General features: G+C 44.1%; 1 protein-coding gene and 1 long non-coding RNA gene across 8 annotated transcripts in view; one reads left to right on the top strand and one right to left on the bottom strand.

The window, feature by feature from the left end:
• Positions 1-698: 698 nt before the first annotated feature.
• Positions 699-17,436, bottom strand: LOC124502675 (uncharacterized). Of its 3 annotated transcripts, XR_006959975.1 has the most exons (5): positions 17,293-17,436; positions 11,391-11,539; positions 4,632-4,747; positions 2,923-3,113; positions 699-1,753 (listed from the first exon to the last, which is right to left on the bottom strand). It is a non-coding gene; the product is annotated as an uncharacterized LOC124502675 (long non-coding RNA). The 3 variants fall into 3 exon arrangements; XR_006959974.1 differs by lacking the exons at positions 2,923-3,113; positions 4,632-4,747; XR_006959976.1 differs by lacking the exons at positions 699-1,753; positions 4,632-4,747 and having other exon boundaries at positions 2,552-3,113.
• The window catches only part of CRACR2A (calcium release activated channel regulator 2A), a 134,814-nt gene continuing 124,709 nt past the window's right edge, over positions 16,693-26,797 (top strand). For 2 of the 5 annotated variants that reach the window (XM_047067398.1, XM_047067394.1), the window contains exon 1: positions 16,695-16,881. The gene's annotated coding sequence lies outside the window, so the exon portion shown is untranslated. Of the gene's footprint in view, positions 16,882-26,797 lie in introns of all 5 variants that reach the window. The other 3 variants (XM_047067401.1, XM_047067400.1, XM_047067399.1) reach the window with 3 other exon arrangements.

Raw genomic sequence — 26,797 nt, 5'->3', positions numbered from 1 at the left:
TGATAATTGATTCAACCTTCAGCCCCTCTCCCCATCCTGACAATCATGGGTTGGGACTGAAAGTTCTAACTTTCTGATCATGGTTGGTTGCCCTGGCAACCAGCTCCTCCTTTCCATCTTCAGGGGATTTCTAAAAGTCACCTCATTAACAGAAACTCAGTGGTGGTGGAAAGGGGATTGTTATGAATAACAAGACATCCAATTCACTTTTGTGGCTTGGAAACAATTTCAGGAACTGAGGACAAAAGACCACATATTATAATGAAAGATACCACCATTGCTCTCCTCACTTAGGAAATTCCAAGAGTTTGGGGACCTGTGAGCTGAAAGCTATGGACAGAGACCAAGTCTATACTTCTTATTATAACTCACACTATCACAGTAGACCGTATTTATATATATTTAAAATTTTTTTTAACGTTTACTTATTTTTGAGAAAAAGAGACAGAGTGTGAGGGGGAGAGGGACAGAGAGAGGGAGACAGAATTGTGAGCAGGCTCCAGGCTCTGAGCTGTCAGCACAGAGCCCAATGCAGGGCTTGAACTCACGAATCATGAGATCATGACCTGAGCTGAAGTCGGACGCTCAACGACCAAGCCACCCAGGCGCCCCTAGACCATATTTATATCTAGTGAATTACTGATAGGGTTGGACTTCCACCTGCTATTTTGCTATTTGCTTTCTATTTTGTCTTTTTATTCTTATTCTCCTCCTTTCGTTTGTGTTGAATAAATAGTTTTAGTATGTCATTTCAATTCTTCTGGTTTTTTTCCTTTTTGCTGTACTTTTTAAGTTACTTTCTTAGTGCTTGCTCTAAATATTACAATATGCATTTCAACTTATGACAATCTAATTCAGAATTCTAATTAATAATAATAATTAATTCTAGAAACTGTTTTGTAGGGGCAGAAAAATGTTTTCTTTTTCCCTTCTAGGTTCTTTAGCTGATCCAATAATTAAAGTGATATAAGATAGATTAGTAGCAGAATGTATAGGAGTCCCATAAAAATATGAGCCCCAAAGGGCAGCCGGGTAATTAAGGCTTATAGAACATCCTGAGCTAAGGAAAGGTACCGGAGTCTGGGGATAGAAAGAGAAGGATGGCCATTCACAGGAAAGTGAGAGATGTTTGAAAAGTAAATATTGTCCTGTTGTGAAGATAAATTTCTTAGGTATAAAAGGTATCTCTAGAAATAGCTCTTTTCCTAGCATATAAGGAGCAAATAATGTAAATTTAGGCCACTGAGGGGTGGGGAGAGGTAAAGAGCTTTTCCTTAATTTGAAGTTTCTTGAAAGTAATCAACCTAAAATAATCCTGATGACGAAGAGACATATTCTGCTCCCCTGCAATACTGTCTTTGAAACTTCAAATAAGAAGTTTCACAGTCCAGAAATTAAGTTGACAGATTGCTCCAAATCTCTTTGAACCAGACTCAGTCTTGGGAATAGATCAGTTCAGTTTAAGAGTTGTCTCATTTTGGGAAGCAGTCCTGCAGGTGGGCTCCCAAAGTTAGGCCTCTGTTGTGCAAGCAATCAGGTAAACAGAAGAAAAACAAAGGTTAATGGTTGCAGCAAATTATAAACCTAGTGCCTGAGTCTTGAAAGCTGCCAGTCAAGAATATTTCTAAATGCCAGGCTTGAAGCATCTTCAGATGGAATGAAGGCAGACAGGGACAATTTGACTGATTTTCCTGGTTTGCAGTTTGAATGTCTCTGATGATGTCATCAGGTATACTGTGGTAGGGTCACCACCCTAAGGAGAGAAAAAAAAAAGAGATAGAGAAAAGGAAAAAAACCAACAACCTTCAAGGTAACGTGATTATGCACCTATGTGACAACAGCCCTCATGACCTTGTAAACTGAGACCACTTAATCAGACTACATGTTTGTGTGTGTTACCATATATGGGAGACAAAGAAATAGAAAAGGTATTAAAAAAACCTGCCACATGATGTTCGGTTCTCAGTTCTTCGGGTATGAACCCAACTGAGCGGTGCTGGCACGAATAAAGTTGCTTCCTGGAAATTAAAAAGCCTCGGTGTCACGAATCTGAGAGAGAATCCTGCTATAGTACTGGTCAGCTTTCTGTGTGGCCCATTCAGCAATGGGCATGAAGGTTGTCTCAACATGAGCTATTGTGGAAATTTTTCTGAAGTTTATATCAACTCGTCTAGCTTCAGTTTGCAGGGCTTCAGGGAAAAGTTCTCAATGACCAAGTCAAAGGATGGGAAAAAATTGGAAACATTAGTTTAAAGATCTGTAGCCCGATATTTGAGGAGAGTAAAAGAATTCAGGATCTAGTCCAGTTTACAGATAAATAAAACCTCAAAGGCAATGGGCAATCATGAAATCTAATAGCCACAAAGGTGAGCTACTGAAACATAATTTTTCTCTCTAAAATCACTTTCATTTTACAGATATATAGATATAGAGATAGAGATAGAGATAGAGAGATACAGATATAGATATGTGTGTGTGTGTGTGTGTGTGTGTAATTACGTATATACGAATTTTAGTTGGTTAACATACAGTGCAATATTGGTTTCAGGGGTAGAATTCAGTGATTCATCATTTATATACAACTCTCATAAAATCATTTTTATTTTTACCAAAGATAGCCAAATTAAGACTATTTTGTTTGCAAAACAGGTCTACTTTCAAAAAACTTGGCCTGATTATTTACACAAGCATGGCAAGAATAGCAGTTGACCACATAGACTCTTTTAAATCTGCTTTACTGGAACTATCATAAGGAATCTCAGACTGAACTTTTAAAAGCCTCTCCAGGCTAGGAAGCCAAGCCAAAGGCTTACCATCAGACTTTGCCTACAATACCATAGATTTGGGTAAATTCCTGTCTTTGAGGTCCCAAAGATATCCTGAGGTTCCTTCATCTGCCAAGAAGTGACCTACCTTACTCACCTATTTAGACTGTCAGGAATCCTGTAAACAAGGTACAACAAGCCTGTTTTTCCAAGGGGCATTATTGGCTGCATGAAAGGCAGCCTGTGTTCCTTGAAGCTGTCCGGCATATCTGATTCTATGCACATCTCTCTCAAATATGTCATTCCAGTCAAAGCCTTGGTAGTCTAACAGATGTTTCCAATTTTGTCCTGTTACAAGGAGAGCAGATTCTTTTTTTTTTTTAATTTTTTTTAACGTTTATTTACTTTTGAGACAGAGAGAGACAGAGGATGAACGGGGGAGGGTCAGAGAGAGAGAGGGAGACACAGAATCCAAAACAGGCTCCAGGCTCTGAGCTGCCAGCACAGAGCCCGACGTGGGGCTCGAACTCACGCACCGCAAGATCATGACCTGAGCCGAAGTCGGAAGCTTAACCGACTGAGCCACCCAGGCGCCCCAAGGAGAGCAGATTCTTATTGAACTTTTGCACATAACTCTATTGCCATGAAAATAAGAATACTCACTCACTGAGAGTTTCCAAATCCTGGAGGGATCAGGTAGGGAGAAAATGTGATTGTTTCATCTTTGATTGTAAAACTACACTTTACCAAAGTTGCTCTAAGACATAGGTAGCTTAAGAGAAAATTTTCCTTGGGGCATCTGGGTGGCTCAGTTGGTTGAGCATCTGACTCTTGGTTTTGGCTCAGGTCATGAACTTGCAGTTCATGGGATCAAGCCCCCCATGAGGCTCTGTGCTGACAGCATGGAACCTGCTTGGGATTCTCTTTCTCTCCTCTTTCCCCCTCTCTCAAAATGAACAAACTTTATTTTTTTTTCTCCCTTTTTGTTTGTTTTTTTTTTATATGAAGTTTATTGACAAATTGGTTTCCATACAACACCCAGTGCTTATCCCAAAAGGTGCCCTCCTCAATACCCATCACCCACCCTCCCCTCCCTCCCACCCCCCATCAACCCTCAGTTTGTTCTCAGTTTTTAACAGTCTCTTATGCTTTGGCTCTCTCCCACTCTAACGTCCTTTTTTTTTTTTTTTACCTTCCCCTCCCCCATGGGTTCCTGTTAAGTTTCTCAGGATCCACATAAGAGTGAAACCATATGGTATCTGTCTTTCTCTGTATGGCTTATTTCACTTAGCATCACACTCTCCAGTTCCATCCACGTTGCTACAAAAGGCCATATTTCATTTTTTCTCATTGCCACGTAGTATTCCATTGTGTATATAAACCACAATTTCTTTATCCATTCATCAGTTGATGGACATTTAGGCTCTTTCCATAATTTGGCTATTGTTGAGAGTGCTGCTATGAACATTGGGGTACAAGTGCCCCTATGCATCAGTACTCCTGTATCCCTTGGGTAGATTCCTAGCAGTGCTATTGCTGGGTCATAGGGTAGGTCTATTTTTAATTTTCTGAGGAACCTCCACACTGCTTTCCAGAGCGGCTGCACCAATTTGCATTCCCACCAACAGTGCAAGAGGGTTCCCGTTTCTCCACATCCTCTCCAGCATCTATAGTCTCCTGATTTAAAATGAACAAACTTTAAAAAGAGAGAGAGAGAGAAAATTTTGCTTAAATCTGGAAAAACAAGACAGTTTCAAACAAAAAGTCATAAAAATTATAATCATCTTCATCAGTTTATTCAGCTCATGTTATTAATTCTTGTTCTGCTTGAACCCAGTTTTCCTACTAGTTCTGGAAAATTCTTACCCATTGCGTTTTATGATCAGAAACCTGTGCTTGTCAGAGTCCTTTCCATGAATTCGCTTGAAGATGAAGCACTTTTGTGGGTATGGTTTTGCAAATGCACCATAGTAAAACAATCACTGTAAATGACAAAAGACTTACAAATGGCCAAAGCTAAAAATCTGAGGAGAGTTCATTATAATACTATTGATAAAGAAATTTGGTTATTTCTGTGACATACATATTGTAAGATAATAACTGGAATTACAAGTGGTACTATTACACTAGGACATACTAGAATTTTAGGCATTTCATACAATTCTGGAATGGTTTTATATGTAAACAAATACAACATAAAGAAGACTTACTGTTACTTCTTATTTGACAATGTTTCTCATGTAATTTAATATATTAAAGAAGCCTAATTAGTGCAATATTTTCCTATTTATAAAGAGAGAGAACAAACCTTTTTAAGATGTTCTAGGGATCCTCTGGGAAATTCCACAGTTGGTTCAAGGTCAAAAAAACTTCATTTGGAATTTGATTTGATAAAGTTTATCACAAATATCAAAAGGTTTAGATCTTTGATTAATAAGGATCACAGATCACTATGAAACAATACTTAGTTATCTATTTAACCAAAGCGACAATACAAAATTTCAAAGGCAAACAGAAGGTCACACAGTTGTGAGCAAAACTTAGATCTTCTAATATTGAGAAGTTTTTGTTTTCTTGAGTACTAAAGACCTGATTAAGACAACATGAAGCACAAGAAATTATTTTGATAAAACATAAACTCTTTTCTTCCTAGGCAGATTACTTAAAAGGTAAAGAGGAACTTTTCATAATCTCTTATCAGGAGCAGACCAATAGTCCGAGGAAACTTTGTCCTTTTAGCAGATGAGAGAAAATCAAGTTTTAGTTTTATATAAGAACACCACTGATTTTAAAACTGAATTTTATAACCATTATAATACATTTATTCAATCTAAGCCAACTTGACCATACAAGGTCATATTCTCTCTCTCTTCCTCTCTTCCCAGCTTTCTATCTGATTTGTCCTTGATTCTCTCCTTTCCCATTTGATATTTCACTTTTGAGCCAAATTAGTTTCTTTTCCCTGTATCTCTATTTCTCAACTGTTACACTGGCATTCTCTATGTTGGCAGATTTATGAATTCATATCATAATTTTTAGAAGGCTGTGCCCTTTTTTTTCTTTGCATGTGTCATTTATAATAACACAATCTCTGGCACAGGGCATGTTTACAAATAGTCCCAAATATCTTTAGTTTCTTTGAAATAGGAAGCCAAAAGTATATAAATCTATGCTCAGTAATTAATATTTTATTATTTTACCTTATTTGAAAATGGTCTAGATATTCAATAATTTTGTATTATTTAACTTAACTTCACATAACTCTAAAGTTTCAAGCTACCAAAAAGATTTGGGAAGCTATTTTTAAGTACACATACCATAAAATGTAACTATTGCTAAAAATTTCACCTATAAATTCTTATCCTGTTTGCATCTAAATCACTGCTCCCAACAATTATGTGTATGCTAATTATAAAAACTTCATGACACATTGGACAAAGTCAGCCGTCATCCAAAATGATTTTTCTTGCTGACAAATTTTATAAGAGATAACATGAATTTGACTAGTAAACCCAAGTCGAATAAAAGTTACTTGTGTTATAGTTAATGTTGATAAATCTAAAGACATGTATGTTTCAATTAAACCAATGAATTTAAACTGGCTTTAATAGTGAATATTTTTCCAGATCATGCAAACCTGAAAAAATTTTGGGTCAGTTTCTGTTATATTTCTGAGACCTTTAGGATTGCTCTACTTATAAGCACTTAATTTTAAGCCAATTACATAGAGCTTTTTCATAAATTAACTTGGCAATACCATCCAAGGTGGAAATGAAGTGGAAAATGTCACACGTCTACTATATTACATCCAGAGACATGGAAATGTGAGAAGTAAGGGAGATGATTCAGTTTCAGAAATACCAAATAAAATGTGCTGTCTAGTTAACAGTAGGTTTACAACCTATTGGAAATATGCGTGAACCCCCTACCACAATGGAGTCCCAAAACTTTAGACACTTCACTTCCTGGTTCTTCTTCCCCTCTCTTGTTTCTCGGGCTTATTTTCTCTGGCTTTGCAATGAGCATGTGCCAAAAAACAAAGGGAGGAGGGACTGAAAGTTTCTGCATCACCTCAGGGAATGATGCACATTTGTTCCGATCAGACAACTTTTTGCCTTACATTGGCACAGGCAACTTCCGGTAAGGCTGTAACCTCTATAGTACTCAGCCAGCGAGGAACCAGGGGAGGGACTTGTACACTAGGAGATAAATGGTCGGCTGTGACTGCCCCTTAATATGCCTTTCAATCAGACACCCCCTCTTGCAAGAATGTTGATTAAAGAAAGCCTCACTTCACTGTGTTCTGAGTCTCTGTGTCCCTCCTTTGATTGGGTTGGTGGGCTTATTTCTTACAGTAAACTTACATACAGACAGACAGAGAGACCTTATAGCTATTGTTTTAAATTTTTAGCCATGAGTCCGGTACAATAATCCAAAACTAACTGGTTTATAAAATAATAGTTGAATCCAAATTTTGTTTTGCCAGTTGGAATAAATTAAATTCACCTGCTCAGATAGCTAAAGCCTTTAACTCATATTTGTCGAGAAGACATTTAAGATTTTTTCATTAGCCCAGTTTTCAAATCAGTCCTTCTTTTCTCCCCTCCTTCTCTTGAGAAACTTCTCCCTTAAAGCTTTCACTTCAAAGAATGGCTCTTAGACTTAGAGAAGATGGAGGTAGAAAATTTACATCACAAAGGCACATTTTCTTTAAGGAATTTTGGGGTATATTTGCCCATTATCAGAGGTCTAGAGTAATTACTTTTAAAAATTTTCCTTCTTTTTCTTAAGGGCAGGACAATTCTGTTTGTAGTGACATGATCTTCTACAATACCTAACAAGCATTTTGAGATGAATAGGAGAGGCTTGGGGATTGGTAAGGATAAGTGAGGTTTGCATTGCTTCTAGAGTTACATTTATGGTTTTGTAGAGATTTGTAAGACAGTAAATTGTTTCTAACTCCTCAAAGAATTGAACTGCAGCTTGAATATCAACAGAACAACCCACCTATCCAACCAGACTTGCTTCTTTATATCAGGGAGATTTCCAACTAAGATGGAAATCAGAGACTTCTGTGTTTTAAAACTTCAGGATTAACTTCTTTAATGCAGAATGCCTTTTTAATTTTTTTAATGTTTATTCATTTTTAGAGATGGTGACAGAGTGCAAGCCGAGGAAGGGCAGAGAGAGGAGGAGACACAGAATCTGAATCTCCAGGCTCTGCACTGTCAGCACAGAGTCCACGCTAGAACTCAGGAACCAAGAGATCATGACCTGAACTGAAGTTGGACGTTCAATGACAGCCACCCAGGTGCCCCCACAATGCCTTTCTAAAAATCTGCGTAAATCAGGGGTGCCTGGATGGCTCAGTTGGTTAAACCATGAGGGGCTCAGGTCATGATCTCACGGCTCATGAGTTCAAGCCCCACATCGGGCTCTCTGCTGACAGCTCAGAGCTTGGAGCCTGCTTCAGATTTTGTGTCTCCCTCTCTTTCTGTCCCTCCCCCGCTTGTACTCTCTGTCTCTCTCACTCTCTCTCAAAAATAAATAAGCATTAAAAATTTTTAGAAAAGGGGCGCCTGGGTGGCGCAGTCGGTTAAGCGTCCGACTTCAGCCAGGTCACGATCTCGCGGTCCGTGAGTTCGAGCCCCGCGTCAGGCTCTGGGCTGATGGCTCAGAGCCTGGAGCCTGTTTCCGATTCTGTGTCTCCCTCTCTCTCTGCCCCTCTCCCGTTCATGCTCTGTCTCTCTCTGTCCCAAAAATAAATAAACGTTGAAAAAAAAATTTTTAGAAAAAATCTGTGTAAATCATTCAACAAAGGACTTCGAGTGCTCTCATTCTTTCTGGGTACACAATTCAACCTTGGGTCAATTCACCTTGGGTAGGGGGGAAGAATTTAATTTGCTTTTATCAGTCCCTGAATATCAGCCTCCAGCTGATCCATTTCCTGATCATTTATAGGAAGGCCTGGGAGAAATTCTAGTTACCCTTTGGGGAGAGGGCATTCCCCAGGGGGCTATCTGGCTTGTCTGATAACTATAGTGTAATCATGCATTAAGAGAACATCCCTTAACAGCGAATTGGGGTCTCAGTGAGTGGGATTGTGAATGGCCACTAATCTTTTCAACCCTTGTCTAAATTTGTTAGGCTATTCCGAAAGTGGAGGTAAAAGGGTTTTATAATTTAGAATACCTGCTGCTGTCTAGGGGACATGAATTCTTTGCAAGATAGGGGGGTGTCCAATACACATCTGCAAAGACATTGCATAGGAAGGGCTGATCTTGCAGAACCAGATTACAGAGTCCTAGAAAGTAGGAGTTAGAAGGGACAGAACAGTGAGCCTTACTGCCCATCTCAGGTGCTTCTGCCAAATCACTTTCTTGATTTTCATATTTATATTCATATATTTCATATTTATACCCCAGGCCTGGAGTATGCTGTTCATAAATCTTGCAAAGAAAGGGAAGTCAAACCAAGCAGCTGGGTGTTGAAAGGATTTTCTGGGAAAACTGGAGGAATTGGGGGGGATCTAAGGGAATTTGATGAGGTCATAGGCTAGATTTGAGAGAAAGGGTCCAGTGACCCAAAATATCTTCTGGAGCATCAGGGACAGGGAGCTGGGGATGAGGAGAAGGGAAATTCATGTTAGATGTGGATTTTAATTTTCGTTTTAAGTACAGTTTCTATTCTTCTGTCTTATTAAGGAAGCTCCTAGGGTTAGCCCTCATACTCTTTTGTGTCCAGTTTTAACTTGATCTTTCCACAGGTACTGTTGGAGAAGTGAATAAAATATGCCAAAGATGGCCGATGGGGCTAAAACAAACTCTGGTCTCTAGCTTAGAGACCCCTCCTCCAGTTCTTCTTCCTTTGCTGAGCGTGCGAAAACCCCCACAGATATGGAAGCTGACAACTATAAATTCCCACTTGCATTCAACGCTCAGGTCTTTGGAGAAATGGTCTCCTCTGAGCTCACTGGTGTTAAATAAATCTCTGATCCACCAAGATCTCCAAGTGTTGCTTGGTTTTTTCACCAGCGGTCCAGCCTGGTTCTGTAACAGTACTAGTGAGACAATTGTTTAGGATGAGTGTTCTCTTGAAAAATTTGTTTTTCTTTGAAATATAGGCAATTCAAAGGATCCATCATCTGGCAGTGAGTGAGTAGGATCTTACAGGGACTCAAACCAAAAAGCTTTTCTATGGCTTTACCATGAACATAAGAGGCATCCTTCAAGGAGAGTGCAAAAGATACAGCCCTCCCCATTTCCACAAAGTTCCACATATTTCACTCTCAGGGTTAGTGTAAGAAAGATCTAGCCACAAATGGGATGCAACCCACATTTCTGTCTTGCCAAATTAGTGAAGTGCTGTTTCCCTTTTCCCATGAGACTAATGTGGAAATGAGGTTGAGACAACAAAAGTCCTGTATGTGCCTGGACCCATTATAACAAATCCAAGAGTTGGGAGTCAGACAAGACAGCAAGTGCACGTCAGTATGTGCATCCTCTGGTTGATGGAGACAAGAGAGAATATACTCACTGGGCATAAAACCAAGCTCACAAGACATAGAGCAAGATGAGAGAGGAAGAATCAGTTAAGCATCTGACTCTTGATCTCAGCTCAGGTCTTGATCTCAGGGTTGTGAGTTCAAGCCCTGAGTTGGGCTCTGTGCTAGGTGTGAAGCCTACTTAACACACACACACACACACACACACACACACACACACGGAGGAAACTGTTCACATTAACAGCTTTAGTTAAGCCTTGGGTTTCTTAGCACCAAATTAATATCTGAGAGCGATGTGCTGCTGGGTCTGGGATTATGTGTTGTTTTACAGTCTACTTTGCTGCATAGAAATTTTCTTGAGGTTGACAGGCGACCCAGTGTCAGTCTAACCCATTTTGTGACCAACTTATCTTAGCTCAGAGACATAGCGTTAGGTGGCCAGAGCTCTATCAGCTTTGAGGTGCTGATTTGACCACCACACGCTTTCACTTCCAAGATTGCCTTAGCAATAGCCTTTACCTCATTTGCATGTTCACTCACAGCAAAGTTTGTCTAAACAGACATCAGTCTGGAAGAACCATGAATTCACCAGTCTGTAAGGCTGGTCTGGACAATAGGCTATAGGACCTATGCCTGTCTTCTACCTATGGTTTTCCTCCTTATGACAAATGACACAAAAGACAGAGACAAAGGAAAAAAATGACCATCTCTGGGACAAAAGGGATCAATACAAAATAAAGTGCTCATAACAAATCTTTTTGAAAAGTTTATTTATTTTGAGAGAGAGAGAGAGAGAAAGCAGGGGAGGTGCAGAGAGAGAGAGGGAGAGAATCCCAAGCAGGCTCTGCACTATCAGTGTGGAGTCCAATGTGGGACTTGAACCCATGAACCATAAAATCATGACCTGAGCCCAAACCAGAGTCAGATGCTCAACCAACTGAGCCACCCAGACACCCCCATAACAATTCGTTAGCAGAGTTACTGTCCCCAAGGAGCTAGTTCACACAAATATTCTTTCCTACCAATCTAACTTTACAAAAAGAAGAGGACTCTCACCACTCTCCCCTCCATCAGACCCTGTAGACAGGGATCCAGGAGACTGACATGGTAAGAAGTCTTACCTTCTGCCAGCTTTTGTCAGAGGCCCCAGGATCTCTCAGCAGCAGCAGCAGCCCCAGAACCAGTGGTGTCCAGCCAGTAAAGATCCCTTTCACAGTTGCCAGATGTAGGGGTGGAAAAAATTTCCATTCTTCTCTTCCAGGTTCTTTGGCTGGTATAATTATTACATTGATGTAAGACAGATTAACACAAGAAAAAGAAGCACATTTTATTCCACGTATGGTGGCCCCATAGAAATATGAGCCCCAATGGGCAGCTAAGTTATAGAACATCCTAAGTTAAGGAAAGGCGTTAGGGGTCTGGAAATACAAAGGAGAGGCAGATCATTCACAAGGCGGGAGGAGACGTTTGGAAAACAGGTTGTCCGGTTACACACATGAGCTTCTTAGGTAAAAAGGTATGTATCTTTGATAATAGCTCTCTTCTAGTACAGGCCTCCTTTCCAATGTAAATTTAGGCAGTTGAGGGGGAGGTAAAGAGCTTTTCCTGAATCTACAGTTTCTTAAAAATAATCAGCCTAAAATAATCCTTATGCTGGAGAGGCATATTTTTGGGGTGACAAATTTTGCTCCCCTGAAGTTTCAGTATATTTTCTTTTCTCCCCTCCTTTGTTCCATTATTATCATACCTATTTCTACATATGTTATATAGTTAATACAGCATCATAAAAATTTTTGCTTTGTAAAATTTATGTTTTTTAAACAAGTTAGGAGGAGAACTAAGAAATTATACTTATAGGGTCTTTTATATTTACCCACATGTTTATCATTTCTGAAGCTCTTCATTCTTACTGTGGATTCAAGCATCATCTGTTACCACCTTCTCTCAGATTAAAGGGTTTCCTTTCATATTATTACAAGGTGTGTCTGCTAGCACAGCACTGTCTCCGTCTTTCATTATCTGGGACAATCTTTATCTCACCTACATTTATGAAGGATGGTTTTGCTGGATATAGAATTTTCAGTTGACAGATATTTTCCAGCACTTTGGAATATGTCATTCCACTGCTTTGTGGTATCCATTGTTTCAGGATTGATTCATTTGTATAATTTCTATCTTTTTATTAAGATTGTTTTTATTCATTGAACTGTTGTCCTACTTTCTTTAAATTTTTGAGTAATTTTGTTTTGTTTTTTGTTTTTTGTTTTGTTTTGTGTTTTTTTTTTTTTAGTTCCTAAAACATATTTATAACAGTTGCTTTAAAGATTTAGTCTGACAGAGCTGACACCTTAGGGACACATGGTCCCTACTGACTTTTTTTTTTCTGAATAGGGTCACACTTTCTTGTTGCTTTGCCTGTGTTACAGTTTCTTTGTTGAAAACTGCATATTTTACATAGCATTAAAAAAGGACTTCAGGGGCGCCTGGGTGGCGCAGTCGGTTAAGCGTCCGACTTCAGCCAGGTCAAGATCTCACGGTCTGTGAGTTCGAGCCCCGCGTCGGGCTCTGGGCTGATGGCTCGGAGCCTGGAGCCTGTTTCCGATTCTGTGTCTCCCTCTCTCTCTGCCCCTCCCCCGTTCATGCTCTGTCTCTCTCTGTCCCAAAAATAAATAAACGTTGAAAAAAAAAAAAAATTAAAAAAAAAAAAAAAAAAAAAAAAAAGGACTTCAACTACTCTCATTTTGACCTCAAGCTTTCTAATTGATTAAGTTCTTTTCAGCTTATTTCTTATCCCAGGCAAAAGACTGTACAAGCAAACCATCCCCTGATGGGAACCAAAACTATCCCCTCAAGCAGTAAGGACTTCCCTGAGCCAGCAAGACCCCAAGACAACAATCAGATTGACCTTCATTGCCGGCCTGCATGTACCCACCCACCGTTGTCCCACATTTTCCTTATATAAACCCAAAAGTATCTATGAGATACTAGTCCACTGTCTTCCTGTGGTTAGTATCACTGAAATAAATCATTTTCCTGTCTCACCTCCACTTATTTGTCTTTTCTCTTTCTCCCATCAGAGGGGGAGAGAGAGGGGGAGAGAATCTCAAGCAGGCTTCATGCTCAGAAGGAGCCTTATGTGGGGCTCAATCCCACAATCCTGGGATCATGATCTGAGTCGAAATCTAGAAATCTAGAGTCAGATGCTCAACCAACTGAACCACCCAGATGCCCCATCATTTCCATTTCTTTGAATTTTTTCCAATGGCAAGTGGCCAAACCTCATCTGTTTTGAACCCCTAGAACCAGGTGCTCTTGCACCCCTGCACCCCAGCTACAGTATATTGTAGTAACTACATATTATAGTCTCCCCCCTGAGTGCTGTTTTGTGTGTGTGTTTAATAACTTGCCTTGACTAAATCGGTGAAGTCTGCCTCCCCTGCAATGTGCATCCACAAATGTTTCTGCTGCTTTGTTCTTCTTGCTATTTATTCAATAGGTCCTTTGACTTTTATTTTCTCAAATTCCAGATTGTCAGCTAGTATAACTTTTGATATCTAAAATCTAGCATTGGTTGACAGCACCAACAATTTTTTTTTCCTTTACCAAAACAAAACATCTTCCCAAAATGGCGACGTTCCTAACAAGCTGTAGATGGTGGACGAATGAGGTAATCCGGAGCCTCCCACGGTGCACGAGGCAGCAGCTTCCTTTTGTTGTCCCTGCTTTTAGAAGGGCGCTCCATCCACCAAACTCGGCTTACAAACATTTCCTGGCTTCCAGAACCCTGCTTAACTTTCCTGTGTTTCTCATCGCCCTTTTTACGACGTTAGTATCCAGGGTAAGGTGGTTTTGCATGAATGTGTGCGCATGCGCGAGAAAGCAAACTCGCGAGGACAGAAGAGCTATCCTTTCCTTTTTCAAACATTTTATAAATAGCAAAATAGTAGACATAAAACATTAATTTAATCATCCCCACGGAGCTAATTCTACCTGAATTTTCCTGTACTTTTTTGGGTAACATATTACTCATGGTAGACTCTAACTTTTTTTTTTTTAGCAGAAGTAATGATATGGTTTCTACTGTCCTTTAGGAAATACGCTTGACTATATGGTGCCTTTTCTTTCCTTGCCCCATAAATGTGAAATTCAGAAATGCCTGATAGAAAAGTACAACCTCCTACCCAGGGTGGCATCAGAGGCCACACTTAAAGAGGGTGGAGGTGGGATGACATCCTGCATTCACAGCCAGGAGTGGTCATGTCACCACTGCCATTGGTCAAGTCACCCTGAACCACAGTTACCCTCTTTATGATAGATGGGATTGGCTCTGTGACTCTAGTTTTCTTCCAGTTCCCTAACTACAACCCCATCTGAATGATGAAGCCCATCTTGCTGCAGGAGGGAGGGCAGAAAGCCATTGCTCATGTCTTGCTTGACCTGCTTCTGAAGGATTCCAGATTGGTGAACCCCGCAGGGGAAGTACATGCCTTTCATAAATTTCCTCAAGGAGACCTCATTTTTCCTAACTTCTGGCTTTATGCTTCAATAACAGCCATGAGCCTGACTTGGCCCCTGCAGCCTCATGGAAAATGTCTTTCCTCTGCAAAGCCCAGCATTTTCAAAGAGGAGAAAGATGGCAGATGTGGATACTGGGCAACCTTCCCTGGAGTCCACTTACTCCAGTCGAGCTCACTAACCCTCTGCCCCCTCAGCAACTGTTTGCTTTGGACTTTGCTGGATAGGCCTGGGAGGTGGGGCAGATGCTGCCATTCTGCATGGCGCCGCCCTGGAGAGTCAATATTGAAAGGTCTGTTTGTTTTTCTAGCCTCCACCTGTTGGAAACTCCATAATTACAGCCACTCATAATCAGGAAGAAGGGACAGCAGGGGAATTCCTGTACTGGAACAGTGAATGTTTCCACTGTTCTCCTGGGGGGACCAAGAGAGACCAACCTGCCTTCAGTTATAGTTGAGAACAGCGTGTAGGCAAGAAGACACAGAGATGACAGGAGGAGGGTGCCATGAAGCTTAACGGTGACTCAGGAAGCACACCTCCTGGAAGTGTCCCGTGCCCTCTAAGCCTACTTGCTACTCTCCCTTATTGGGTGTCCCCCCACCACTCCCCCAGCAAAGGAGGCAGCAACTCACAGCATAAGTGTCTAAATGCTACCCACCCCATTGGCTTACCCCAGACCCTCCAACCATCACCTATTTTCCTGTGTTCTAGAGAACTTGGGGAGTCACCCAGGACATCCCTCCACCTTCCTCTTGGGCCTCACTCCCCACCCTTACCCACTGCTATCTTCTTAGGGGCTTCCCCACCCCCACCCGTGCTCTCCAGGCCCTCCTGTCTCTTCTGGAACCAGGGCCTTTGACCCTTCTGCTCTCCCCATTCCTTCTTTCTTCATCAGATTCTTGACCTCGATCTAGAAACACTTTGTCTCCTTTACATTTCTCTCCCCCTCCCTGTGCACTATCTCCTTCCCTCTGCTGCCAGCCTCCCTGAGAGGGGCCCCTCCTCACTCCTTTATTTCCTCACTTCCCATTCACTCCCAAACCATAGTGTTGAGGCATTCAACACTCCTCCTAAATAAAAACAAAACGCAACACAACACAACAAAACCCCTGTTGTAGGACCAGAGGAAAGGGAGAAAGGGGGTGCTGGTATGAGCAGCACCAGAATGGTGCACCCAAAGAGAAGATTCAGGGGTGTTCTACTAGGGTCAGTGTCTGGGGAAGGATTCCAGGAGAAGGGGACATTTCAGCGGGGCCTGGATGCATGAATAAGAGTTCCAAACTCAGATAAGAAAGGGGAAGGGTGTTCCAGGCAAAGCAAGAACTCCCAGAGGCTGCTGTTTGGCAACAGCCTGGGTGCCTAGAGCCGAGGTGCATGTGGGTGTCTTGGGCAGACGGGTGGAGGCTGGAAAATGAGCGTGTGGCCAGTTTGCCCAGGAAGGTTTTATATCCAGGCTGAGGGTCATCCGTCAGCCTGAACCTTGGGAGGCCTCTGGAGATTTATTTAATGCTTTATTAATACATATGTATTGGATGTTATTATGTGGGCATCTATGCCCACAGTTCACCGTATAGAAGAGGCAGGAGAGCATGAAGGACAAAATCCAGGCAGGTTGAACAGCAGGGGTGGGCCTGGGGTGGACCTGGAGTTTTTCAGGGGTGCATATCCAAAATGAGAGAAAAGCAGCGCCCTACCAGGCTGTCTGTAAACATTCTGAAACCTGGGCGAGGGGCCTAGGGGCACTGGAGCAGAGGGGCCCGGGAAGTCTGACCAGTCAAGCAGGCTAAGTCAGCAGCAGCCCCGCCCTCACCACCCAGGTTCCCGGGCTGGTTGAGGTCGCCTCCCGCCGGCCCAGACCCCACCGCGCGGCGAGGGCGGATCCTGGAGGGCGCCCAGGGGGCGGCGGCGCCGGCAGCGGGGGTGGGGGTGGGGGGCTCCAGGCACGCCACCGCCGCTTCTCTGGCGCCGTGGGCTGGTGCTGCCGGTACGGGTCGGGGCGGAGAAAGTGGAGCAGCCCCGCCTGGCAAGAGGCCACCTGACAGCTGTGAACTGAACCCGCGGCAAGGGCGGGTCAGAGGGAAGGCAGCGAAGCCCAAGGTACGGTGGAGGAGGGTTGAAGGGTCGAGGGGTGCGCGCTCCCCCTTCCCCGCTGGGCGCGGTGCAGCCCGGGAGTCGGCGTTTCCTCTCTGTACCCCCGGGGGCAGCCAGGTGTGCGCGAATGTGTGCGCAGCACATGGAGTTGGGGGGCAGGGGAGGCTGTGTGCCCCGGAGGGGAACAGCGGGGCTCCCTCACTCCTGCCCCCACACTGTGCCCGGCCCTTGCTCCCTGGTCGGGAAGATCCCTGAGAGGGACTGGAGGAGGGTGGAGAAGCACTAGGGTTGAGATCCAGAAGGCCCTCAGGGACCCTTTTGCCACACCCAGCCTCTTCGTTTTACAGAAGAGGAAACTGAGGTTCAGAGTGAAGTGACTTGCCCAAGGTCACAGGTCTAGAAAGGAAAACTCCTTACTTGCATGTCAGTGCTGTTATGAGCTCTTGCCACGTGGACCAGGACAAAAGCATGGCTGTTACCTTGAGTAAACACAAAGCACTGAGAGAGACAGAGAATCAAAAGACAAAGAGACAGAAAGAGAACCTTCCAGAGCAAAGGAAGAAGGTCAGGAAATGGGCTTATTACTGGGGCTGCACTTCCTCCCTGGGCCTGTTCCTGCTGTGGTCTGGCCACATGACTCAGCTGGCGCTGCAGCTGTGGACTCGGTGTGTGTGCGTGTGCGTGCATGTGTGTGTGTGCATGTGTGTCTGTGTGTGTAGGCACATGTGTATATGTGTGTGTGCACACGTGTGTATGTGTATATTAGCACCAAGATGTAGTGAATCTCGCCAAGCATTTGGAAAAGCCTGCTGAGTCCATATGTCCATCCACTTATACACAGTGAACTTGTTGGGGACTGCCCTGTGTTTGACTCTGAGAAGGTTTTTATAGACAGGTTCTGGCATTGAATGGACCATTTTAAGCCCGTATTGCCTTTATTTCCTTTAAACAACACACGCATACACAGAATGGCCCATTATTTCCACTCATCCATCAAGTGGTCAAGTAATTTCCTTGACATCTCAAATTGTTTCCTTTCCTTTAAGAGACATTTGGTTAAGGCTTAGCTTAGTCAGAGCCAGAGGGTGTCCCATCCAAGTGTGCATGGTCAGTGAGAGCTGTCAGTCAAGTCAGAAGGTACCTGTGCCCACTGCCAGCCCTCGTAGGCACTGATGGGGGGAAGCAGAAAGGAGAGGGTGGTTGTGGGAGAAGAGGAAGGAGAGGGAGGGACACAATGAAGAGATAAAGGGAGGAAGGAAGAGCTAAGTCCATGGCACAGACAAGTCAGTGGCATGGGCAGAGCTGTGTTTGGGGATCTACACTTCAGGAACATGCTCCCCAGTACTTTAGAGACGGCACAAAGCCGGGAGATAACCAGATGGACATAAAAGAAAAGACAAGAGCTAGTCAGCCTTAGAATTTATCGTGCAATCCATTCACTTATGAGAGTGAAAAGGAGAGTGTTAATAATGATGCAGGACACCCTGGACAAATTGGTCTTCCTTATGACAGCCAGTACACATTAACTGGAACACATATGCTTCCTGGTTGACGCTTCACTAACAACCCCATCACTCTGCTGTCATACTTTTTTTTATAGAAAAAGTAACTGAGGAACAGAGAGGCAAAGTATCGTGCCCACGGTCACGCAGCCAGTAAATGGTAGAGGCAGAATTTGAGTGCAGGCATTTGGGCTGTTCCAGAGCCTGGATCTGCAGCATCACATGACCCTGGCCCTCCACCACCAGCATTAAGATAGAGAGGACTCCCCTGTCCCCTTCCAGAACTCAGCATGTGAGCTTTTAGGTAGTTGTTTCCTCTTATATCTGCTCTCAACCGTCAGCTTAGCATGACATCAGCTGGATAGGAAGCCGAGCTGTGGTCAAAGCTGTAGTGACAGAGGAGAAAGCACGCTGTGGGCCTTGTCCTTACAGGCTGCACCTTGTTTAGACAGCCTTGGCCTCGGGTCTCTAGGTTCTGATTCATTCTTGCTTTGTAGCCACTCTGGCCTTTCAGACTGGGTCCCTGAGGATGTTTGGTCTGGGTTAGATGTAACAAGATCCTCTGGAGGGCCTGTGTTGGGAGTGGGTTCCTAAAGGCCCTCTACTGCCAGGAGTGACTCAAGGGGGCCACCGTCTGATGGACAAAGTTACATTCAGGGGTCCCTCCCAACTTGAGGAATATAGGATTTTCTTTTGTGACAGATTCTTATGCTGACAGGCATTCCCTTTGTCAGTTTGTTTTGGCTCCCAGCCCTGGCTTTCTCAAAATGTCAGTGGGGCTCTTTCTTCCCTGACCTGCTTGTTGACACACCCTGGATGGGCTGGTCCGGGGAGGCATTGCTGGGGGCAGCATCTTAGCAGTGAGCAGAGTCCGGCCCTGGGTGATGCTCTGGGCATTTCTAGGAGATGCAGGAAGGTGAGAGCAGACAGGCTTCCCATGTGGTTCAGGTTCCAAGAACCTCTGTCCCCATTGACCTTGTGCTAAAGACCCCTTATTCACATAACAGAGCTACCCTGCCCTGGGGGCTGGGCCTGAGAAATTGTGGGAGGGAAGGAACCTTCCTTCTTCTTCTTCTTTTTTTTTAATTTATTCATTTTTGAGAGAGACAAAGACAGAGCATGAATGGGGAAGGGGCAGAGAGAGAGGGAGACACAGAATCCAAAGCAGGCTCCAGGCTCTGAGCTATCAGCACAGAGCCTGACGCGGGGCTCAAACCCATGAACCGTGAGATCATGACCTGAGCCGAAGTCAGACGCTTAACCCACTGAGCCACCCAGGCGCCCCCAGGAACCTTCCTTCTATAAGGGAGCTCCAGCAGTGTGGCTGGATTGGCTCAGCACCCAGCCCTTGCTCCTAGCACTCTCCTGGGTCTGTGCAATCCTCTGCCCTCCTGGGCTTGGAGGAAAGGTGAGAAGGTGAGAAGGTACAACTTAGCACCCAGGCTGGAGTGTGCCAAGATCCTCTGGGGCCATGGTGTGGGTGGCCTCCCCCCCGCAGGGCCTGCATTTGCCTTTCTGGCCAGGCAACTTGCTTAGCTCCCCTTCTAACTCACAGCAGCACCAGGGAAGTATGAGCCTGGCTACAATGGCTCAGTTGCCAGTGCAGACAAGAAGACAATCTCCCATTAGCTGGGCGATGGGTTTATTTTCACTTTATTTACTTTAGAGATTGCTCAGTGTTGAGCTCCAGGATATGCAGCTGGCCCAGGTATTTGGATGGAGCTTTGCCACATTGAATCCACATAACCCCACACCTGTAGTCGATGGGGTGGGAGGGGAGAAAGATGGACTTCCAGCAGCCCCACCCTGAGTAAACACAGAACTGAACCCCCATTTTACAGATGAGGAAGCCAAGGCTCTGAGAAGTAGAGTAATTTGCCTGAAGTCATATAGCCAATAAGAGGCCAATCTGGGGGGCACCTGGGTGGCTCAGTTGGTTAAGCGTCCAACTCCCAGTTTCGGCTCAGATCATGATCTCACAGTTCCCCAGTTCGAGCTCGCATCCGACTCCGAGCTAACAACACAGAACCTGTTTGGCATTCTGTCTCCCTCTCTCTCTCTGCCCCTTCCCGACTTGTTCTCTATCTTTCAAATAAGAGTTAACCTTAAAAAAAAAAAAAAAAAAAAGAGGCCAATCTGGGATTTGAACTTGCAACCTGGCCCCAGGGCCATGCCTCAACCATCCCTCAGCTTGCACCTCTGAATGCTGAACCCAGAACCAGAACCAGACTGGCTCTGACTCTGACCAGCCATGTGTCCTCAGCCTGAGTTTCTTCCCTCTTCAGTGAAATGGGAATAATTACCTGCCAGTCTGCCTTGGGTGAGCAAATGGATATGAAAGGGCACCGCAGTGAAGGCTTTCAGGAGCCCTTTGGTCGTGGTGTCTTTTGCTGTTGAGCTCCACCGTCCAGGGCTTGTCACTCCTTGCCAGCATGCCCATCTTAGCCCCCGCTTCCCCAGAGGACAGGGACAACTTCTCTCACCTAATCAGCATCTGTGCTTCCTGAGCTCCTCTTGGCCAGCTAAGGGCCCCCAGGAGACCTGATTTAAGAAGAGAGGCCATGTCCCTTCAGCCAGCGTTCACAGTCCCCTTGGAGGGTTAGTCTAAAAAAATGGCCAGTCCTGTTGGGGTTCAGAGCAAGCAGAGTCAAGTATATATCTTGTGGCCTCACAGAGCAAGTGGGATTTGAGCTGAACCCAGAAGAGCGGGTCAACCTTGGAAAGACACAGAGGAAAGTGGAGGCATTGGAGGTAGAGCCTGTGACAGGGTACGAAGCACAGTGGGCAAAGGCATGCTGGTGAGCAGCAGGAGGGCCTTCCCGACTGAAGGGTCCCCACAGAGGCCTGTGTCACCGAGTCACTGTGTCCGGCTTCCAGCAGAACTCCGCACCACATTGCTGCCCTTGTGCTTGTAATGACAGCTGGGAAATGCTGTTGGGCCCCAGTGAGGCCAGGCCCAGGCCACAGGGCATTTATAGCAGGAGTGCCCTGAGGCACAGGACAGCCCTTTACTCTCTGGAATGGTGGCACCAGGCTGGCATGCCTTGCTGCGGACACCAGTGAGGTCATGGCCAAGGGAGTTAGAGACCCTGGCCAGAGAGGCTACATGTGCCTCCAGCTAGGGTTTATATTTCTGTGGGGAAGGAGGGGGGGGGTGTGTCAAAGCCACTCTGTTTATAACCTGAACAAGACAGCAGCACCACTGTCCCCAGAGAACATGGAAGGGAAGGGGTGGAGGTCCTTGGAAGCTTCCTTCTATTTCATCTGAATTATGGTCAGAAATTCCTATCGGGGAGATACCGTCAGAAAAGACGAATTGTTCTGCATAAGAATCTTAGCTCTTTCTCTGATGCCATGATCCGTGGTGGCTGTGGGTTTTCAAGTCTTCTGGCAGCTTGTATGAAACAGATGTCCTGGGGGCACCTGGGTGGCTCAGTGGGCTGAGTACTCGACTTTGGCTCTGGTCGTGATCTCCCGATTCGTGAGTTCGAGCCCCGCATCGGGCTCTTTGCTGTCAGAGCAGAACCCACTTCAGACCCCTCTCTCTCTGTCCCTCCCCTGCTTTTGCTCTCTCTCAAAAGTAAATAAAGCTTTACGAAAGTAATAAACAGATGTCCTGGGTAAGGATCAGCTTCATGCGAAAGAGGTGGTAGCCTTCAGTGTGGTGTCTGGGCACGGACAGTGCCTTCCCTGAGTCCCACAGAGAGAAGGCGACCCTAATTCTCCTTTCTGTTACTTTTGTTTTAATGTCTTCAGTGGGCTAAGAGTTCAGTTTTAGGATATTGTTTTATTTTAGAGTTTTTTTGTTTTTTTTTTGTTTTTTGTTTTTTGGTAACTTGGTCTTTTTTTTTAATTGGAGTAAAATATACAGAACATAAAATTTACAATTTTAACCACTTTTAAGTGTGTAGTTCAGTGGCATTAAGAACATTCACAGTGTTGGGGCGCCTGGGTGGCTCAGTCAGTTAAGCGTCCAACTCTTGATTTCCACTCAGGTCATGATCTCACGGTTTGGTGAGTTGGAGCCCCGTATTGGGCTTTGTGGGAAGCCTGCTTGGGATTCTCTCTCTCTCTCTCTCTCTCTGCCCCTCCCCTGCTCACACTCTCTCTGTCTCACTAAAAATAAGTAAATAAACTTAAAAAAAAACCAGCATTCACAGTGCTGTGTAGCCACCACAACCACCACCAGACGTGTCTTCATCTTCCCAACTAACACAGTGAGGTATTAACCCTGACCCCAGAGAGTTCCCCAGTCTTGCTGTGTCTCAGCTTCCTTTCTCGCAGTGGCCTAGCTATCAGATGCCCCCTCCACTTGGGCAATCTTTTTGCTGCTGTTCCTTGATACTTGCTGGGGTGTTGTTTTTTTTTACTCTTTGCTTCTGCCACACGAGCTTCTGTGACACTACCCTCCTTTGGGCTGGGTTCTGTGCTGAGCACTTTATACAGCACCTCATATATTTCTCCCAATGGTCCGCTATGGTATTTACTATCATTCATCCTTCGAGATGAGGATGAACAAAAAAGATGTGGTTTATAGATACAATGGAATACTCCTTGCATCAGAGATGCAACATCCTGAGGCCATGGTAATGCCAGAGGCCGGGATTGACTCTGGACTCTCTGACCTTCCTCCTTCGTCTGGATGGGAATGTCATTGTATAGAATCAAGCACAGCGTCTACTCCAGAAGGTTTCTAGAATCTGCAAAACTTTGGGTATATGTCCCATGAACCATCTTCCATTAGGATTCCTCACGGGAGGCTTTAGCCAAAAAGGGTTTGCTTGTAAATAGCTTAATTACACACCATAGATAAACTGCTAATGGAATTTACCAAACTGCTAAATTAAGCTTCTCAACTAATTACACACGTACTATAAAGTGCGAGTTTAGCTTTGACCGTACATGGGTCCCTCCCACGGCGAGATAGATGGCGAATTCTCTTTGGCCATAGGGATTTGGTCACCATGTCAGTTCTTATTCTTAATCACGAGCAGTTGTGCTTTTCTGTCCCCTCTTGGTGTTCTGATGAAGCCTGACTCTGCATTTACTCAGGCAATGTAATTTATCCCTACAACATGTTTGTCCTGACTACAAATGTGCCAGAATGTATTTCCTGTTTCTTCAGCAGACATTCTTTCCAGCATTTTTATCTTTTGCAGTGTGTGTCTCTTTGGCACCTTTCTCCTCCTCCTCCCCCTCCTCCACCTCCTCCTCCTCCTCTCCTCCTCCTCCTTTTTTTTTTTTTTTTGCTGTACTAAATGACTTATTATTTTGTAAAAAATAATTGATTGTCAAATTGGCTTACATGCAACACTCAGTGCTCATCCTAACAAGTGCCCTCCTCAATGGCCATCACCCACTTTCCCCTCTCCCCCACCCCCCATCAACCCTCAGTTTGTTCTCTGTATTTAAGAGCCTCTTATGGTTTGCCTTCTTTTCTCTCTGTTTGTAACTAGTTTTTTCCCCTCCCCGCCATGGTCTTCTGGTAAGTTTCTCAAGATCCACATATGAGTGAAAACATGTATCTGTCTTTCCCTGACTGACTTCTTCCATTTAGCATAAAACCCTCCAGTTCCATCCACATTGCTGCAAATGGCATGATTTTATTCTTTCTCATTGCCAAGTAGTATTCCATTGTATCTATAAACCACATCTTCTTTGTTCATCAGTTGATGGACATTTAGGCTCTTTCCATAATTTGGCTATTGTTCAAAGTGCTGCTATAAACATTGGGGTACAAGTGCCCCTATGCATCAGCACTCCTGTATCCCTTGGGTAAATTCCTAGCAGTGCTATTGCTGGGTCATAGGGTAGATCTATTTTTAATTTTTTGAGGAACCTCCACAGTTTTCCAGAGTGGCTGCACCAGTTTGCATTCCCACCAACAGTGCTAGAGGGTTCCCATTTCTCCACATCCTTGCCAGCATCTATAGTCTCCTGATTTGTTCATTTTAGCCACTCTGACCGGCATGAGGTGGTATCTCAGTGTGGTTTTGGTTTGTATTTCCTTGATGAGGAGTGATGTTGAGCATCTTTTCATGAGCCTTTTGGCCATCTGGATGTCTTCTTTAGAAAAGTATCTATTCATGTCTTCTGCCCATTTCTTCATAGAATTATTTGTTTTTTGGGTGTAGAGTTTGGTGAGTTCTTTATGGATTTTGGATACTAGCCCTTTATCTGTTATGTCATTTGCAAATATCTTTTCCCATTCCGTCGGTTGCCTTTTAGTTTTGTTGATTGTTTCCTTTTCAGTGCAGAAGCTTTTTATCTTGATGAAGTCCATTCAATAGTTCATTTTTGCTTTTAATTCCCTTGCCTTTGGGGATGTGTCAAGTAAGAAATTGCTACAACTCAGGTCAGAGAGGTCTTTTCCTGCTTTCTCCTCTAGGGTTTTGATGGTTTCCTGTCTCACATTCAGGTCCTTCATCCATTTTGAGTTTATTTTTGTGTATGGTGTAAGAAAGTGGTCTAGTTTCATCTTTCTGCATGTTGCTGTCCAGTTCCCCCAGCACAATTTGCTGAAGAGACTCTTTTTTCCATTGGATACTCTTTCCTGCTTTGTCAAACATTAGTTGGCTGTACATTTGTGGGTCCAATTATGGGGTCTCTATCTATTCCATTGGTCTATGTGTCTGTTTTTGTCTGGCACCTTTCTTCTTGCTTTTCATCACCCTCTCTGTGGACTCTGCTGGCCCCTGCTGTGTTGCCCCACACTCAGATTTCTAGGGTTCATCTTTGCTTGGGGCTCAGGGTTTCGTTTTTGGGAGATGTGGCTTAAGTCCAGGAATGAAGTCAGCTGGAGAAACAGCAAGGTATCCAGCAGACTTTGACATGGGCTCCCTGCATAGGATAATTTATTGAGTACCTACCATGTGCCAGGCACTGTCTCTAATCTAGGATTTAGCATCCCCATTTTACAGATGAGGGGACTGAGGCTCAGAGTGGTTAAATAACTTGTCTGAGTTCGCAAATCTAATTCTAGATTAGATACTTACATCAAGGACATCTCCCCCATTGCTGCCGATCCTTCTGTATCAGAAAGGCTCCCTGCAAAGGCTAATCCCTTGGGGAGTGAGGTCTGCTGAATAACAGAGCTCTGTTAACACACCTGTAACATGGGAGCAGATTCCTCTGACTTGGCACTAGGTAATGTGCTCCAGGCACAGGCCAGTCAGAAATATAGGGATGGGGAAGACCGATTGAAAAGTCTGCTCTAGCATTTTTTAAGGAATGTGATTTTAATACACTGGACCGCTGCTTGAATCAGAAACAAAGACACAAAAAGGAACTGCTAAGTGAAATGAATGTTAATGAAAAAAAAAATTACTAGGCCTCCATTATGCAATCACACATTGCAAACTAAAAATATTTTTTTAAACATGCAAGCCCTATTTGCTGGAGTTAGAAATAGAATGAAGAGCTCTAATTTGTTCTGAATAACAATCACATTACACCACTTACCACATCTGAATTTTCGGATACTTCAGGGGCTAAGTGAATGTGATTTTAGTGATTATTAATGCCAGCCTCCCCCACCCCCCCCCCACAAAACCCCAAAATTTAAACAAAATGGATCAACAGGTAGTGATTAAGCACCTACTGTGTGCAGTACGTTACGCTGGCAGAAAGAACAAAGGCCCTAATACTTGTGTTGACAGCATAGGTGACTGTTACAAAGAGGGCAAGACAGAGTGTGTACTCTGGAAGGAAATGGGCTTTAGAGAAGGCGTAACAGTGTAGGTGAGAACTGAGCTGGGCTTGCAGTGATAGTGGAATTCAGCAGATGGGTGGCCACATCGAGTCCTGGGAGGAGTGTTCCATGAGAATCCTTCAGTTCATTTTAATAGACAGTGTCTAAGGGCCCTTCTGAATGGAAATTAAACCCACAAGACATGCTTTAACCCTGCCAATAATTTTTTAATGTTTTTAAATTTATTTTTGAGAGAGAGAGAAAGAGAGAAGAAAGATTGAGCATGAGTGGAGGAGGGGCAGAGAGAGACAGGGACAGAGGATCCGAAGCGGGCTCTGTGCTGACAGCAGAGAGCCTGATGTGGTCCTTGAGCTCATTAACCATGAGATTATGATCTGACCCGAAGTCGGATGCTTAACCGACTGAACCACCCAGGTGCCCCAACCCTACCAATATTTTCAAGGGTTACCTCCTCCTCCTACTGGCCATCACTGACCCAGTTTACCCTCTAAAAAATGTTAGGAGCCAGAACTCTCTGATCCTTCCTCTCTCACGTGGACAGAGATGTTGTATAGAATTCAGCACAGCCTGTCCTGCCTGGGCACATGTGTGTCTACACTCGGAGGGTTCTAGATTCTGCATGGGTGCAAACCTGTGTTATATGGACCATGCTTCATTAGGATGGAGATGTGTTCAGAACCACACAGAAGGTTCTATAGGGCTGTAGAGT

The sequence above is a fragment of the Lynx rufus genome, unplaced genomic scaffold, assembly GCF_022079265.1.
Source record: "Lynx rufus isolate CCGP_SWC_20201006 ecotype Redwood Valley unplaced genomic scaffold, mLynRuf1.p SCAF_7, whole genome shotgun sequence".
Taxonomy (NCBI): domain Eukaryota; kingdom Metazoa; phylum Chordata; class Mammalia; order Carnivora; family Felidae; genus Lynx; species Lynx rufus.
The sequence above is the reverse complement of the archived record's forward strand: the minus strand, read 5'-3'. Positions and strand labels throughout refer to the sequence as shown.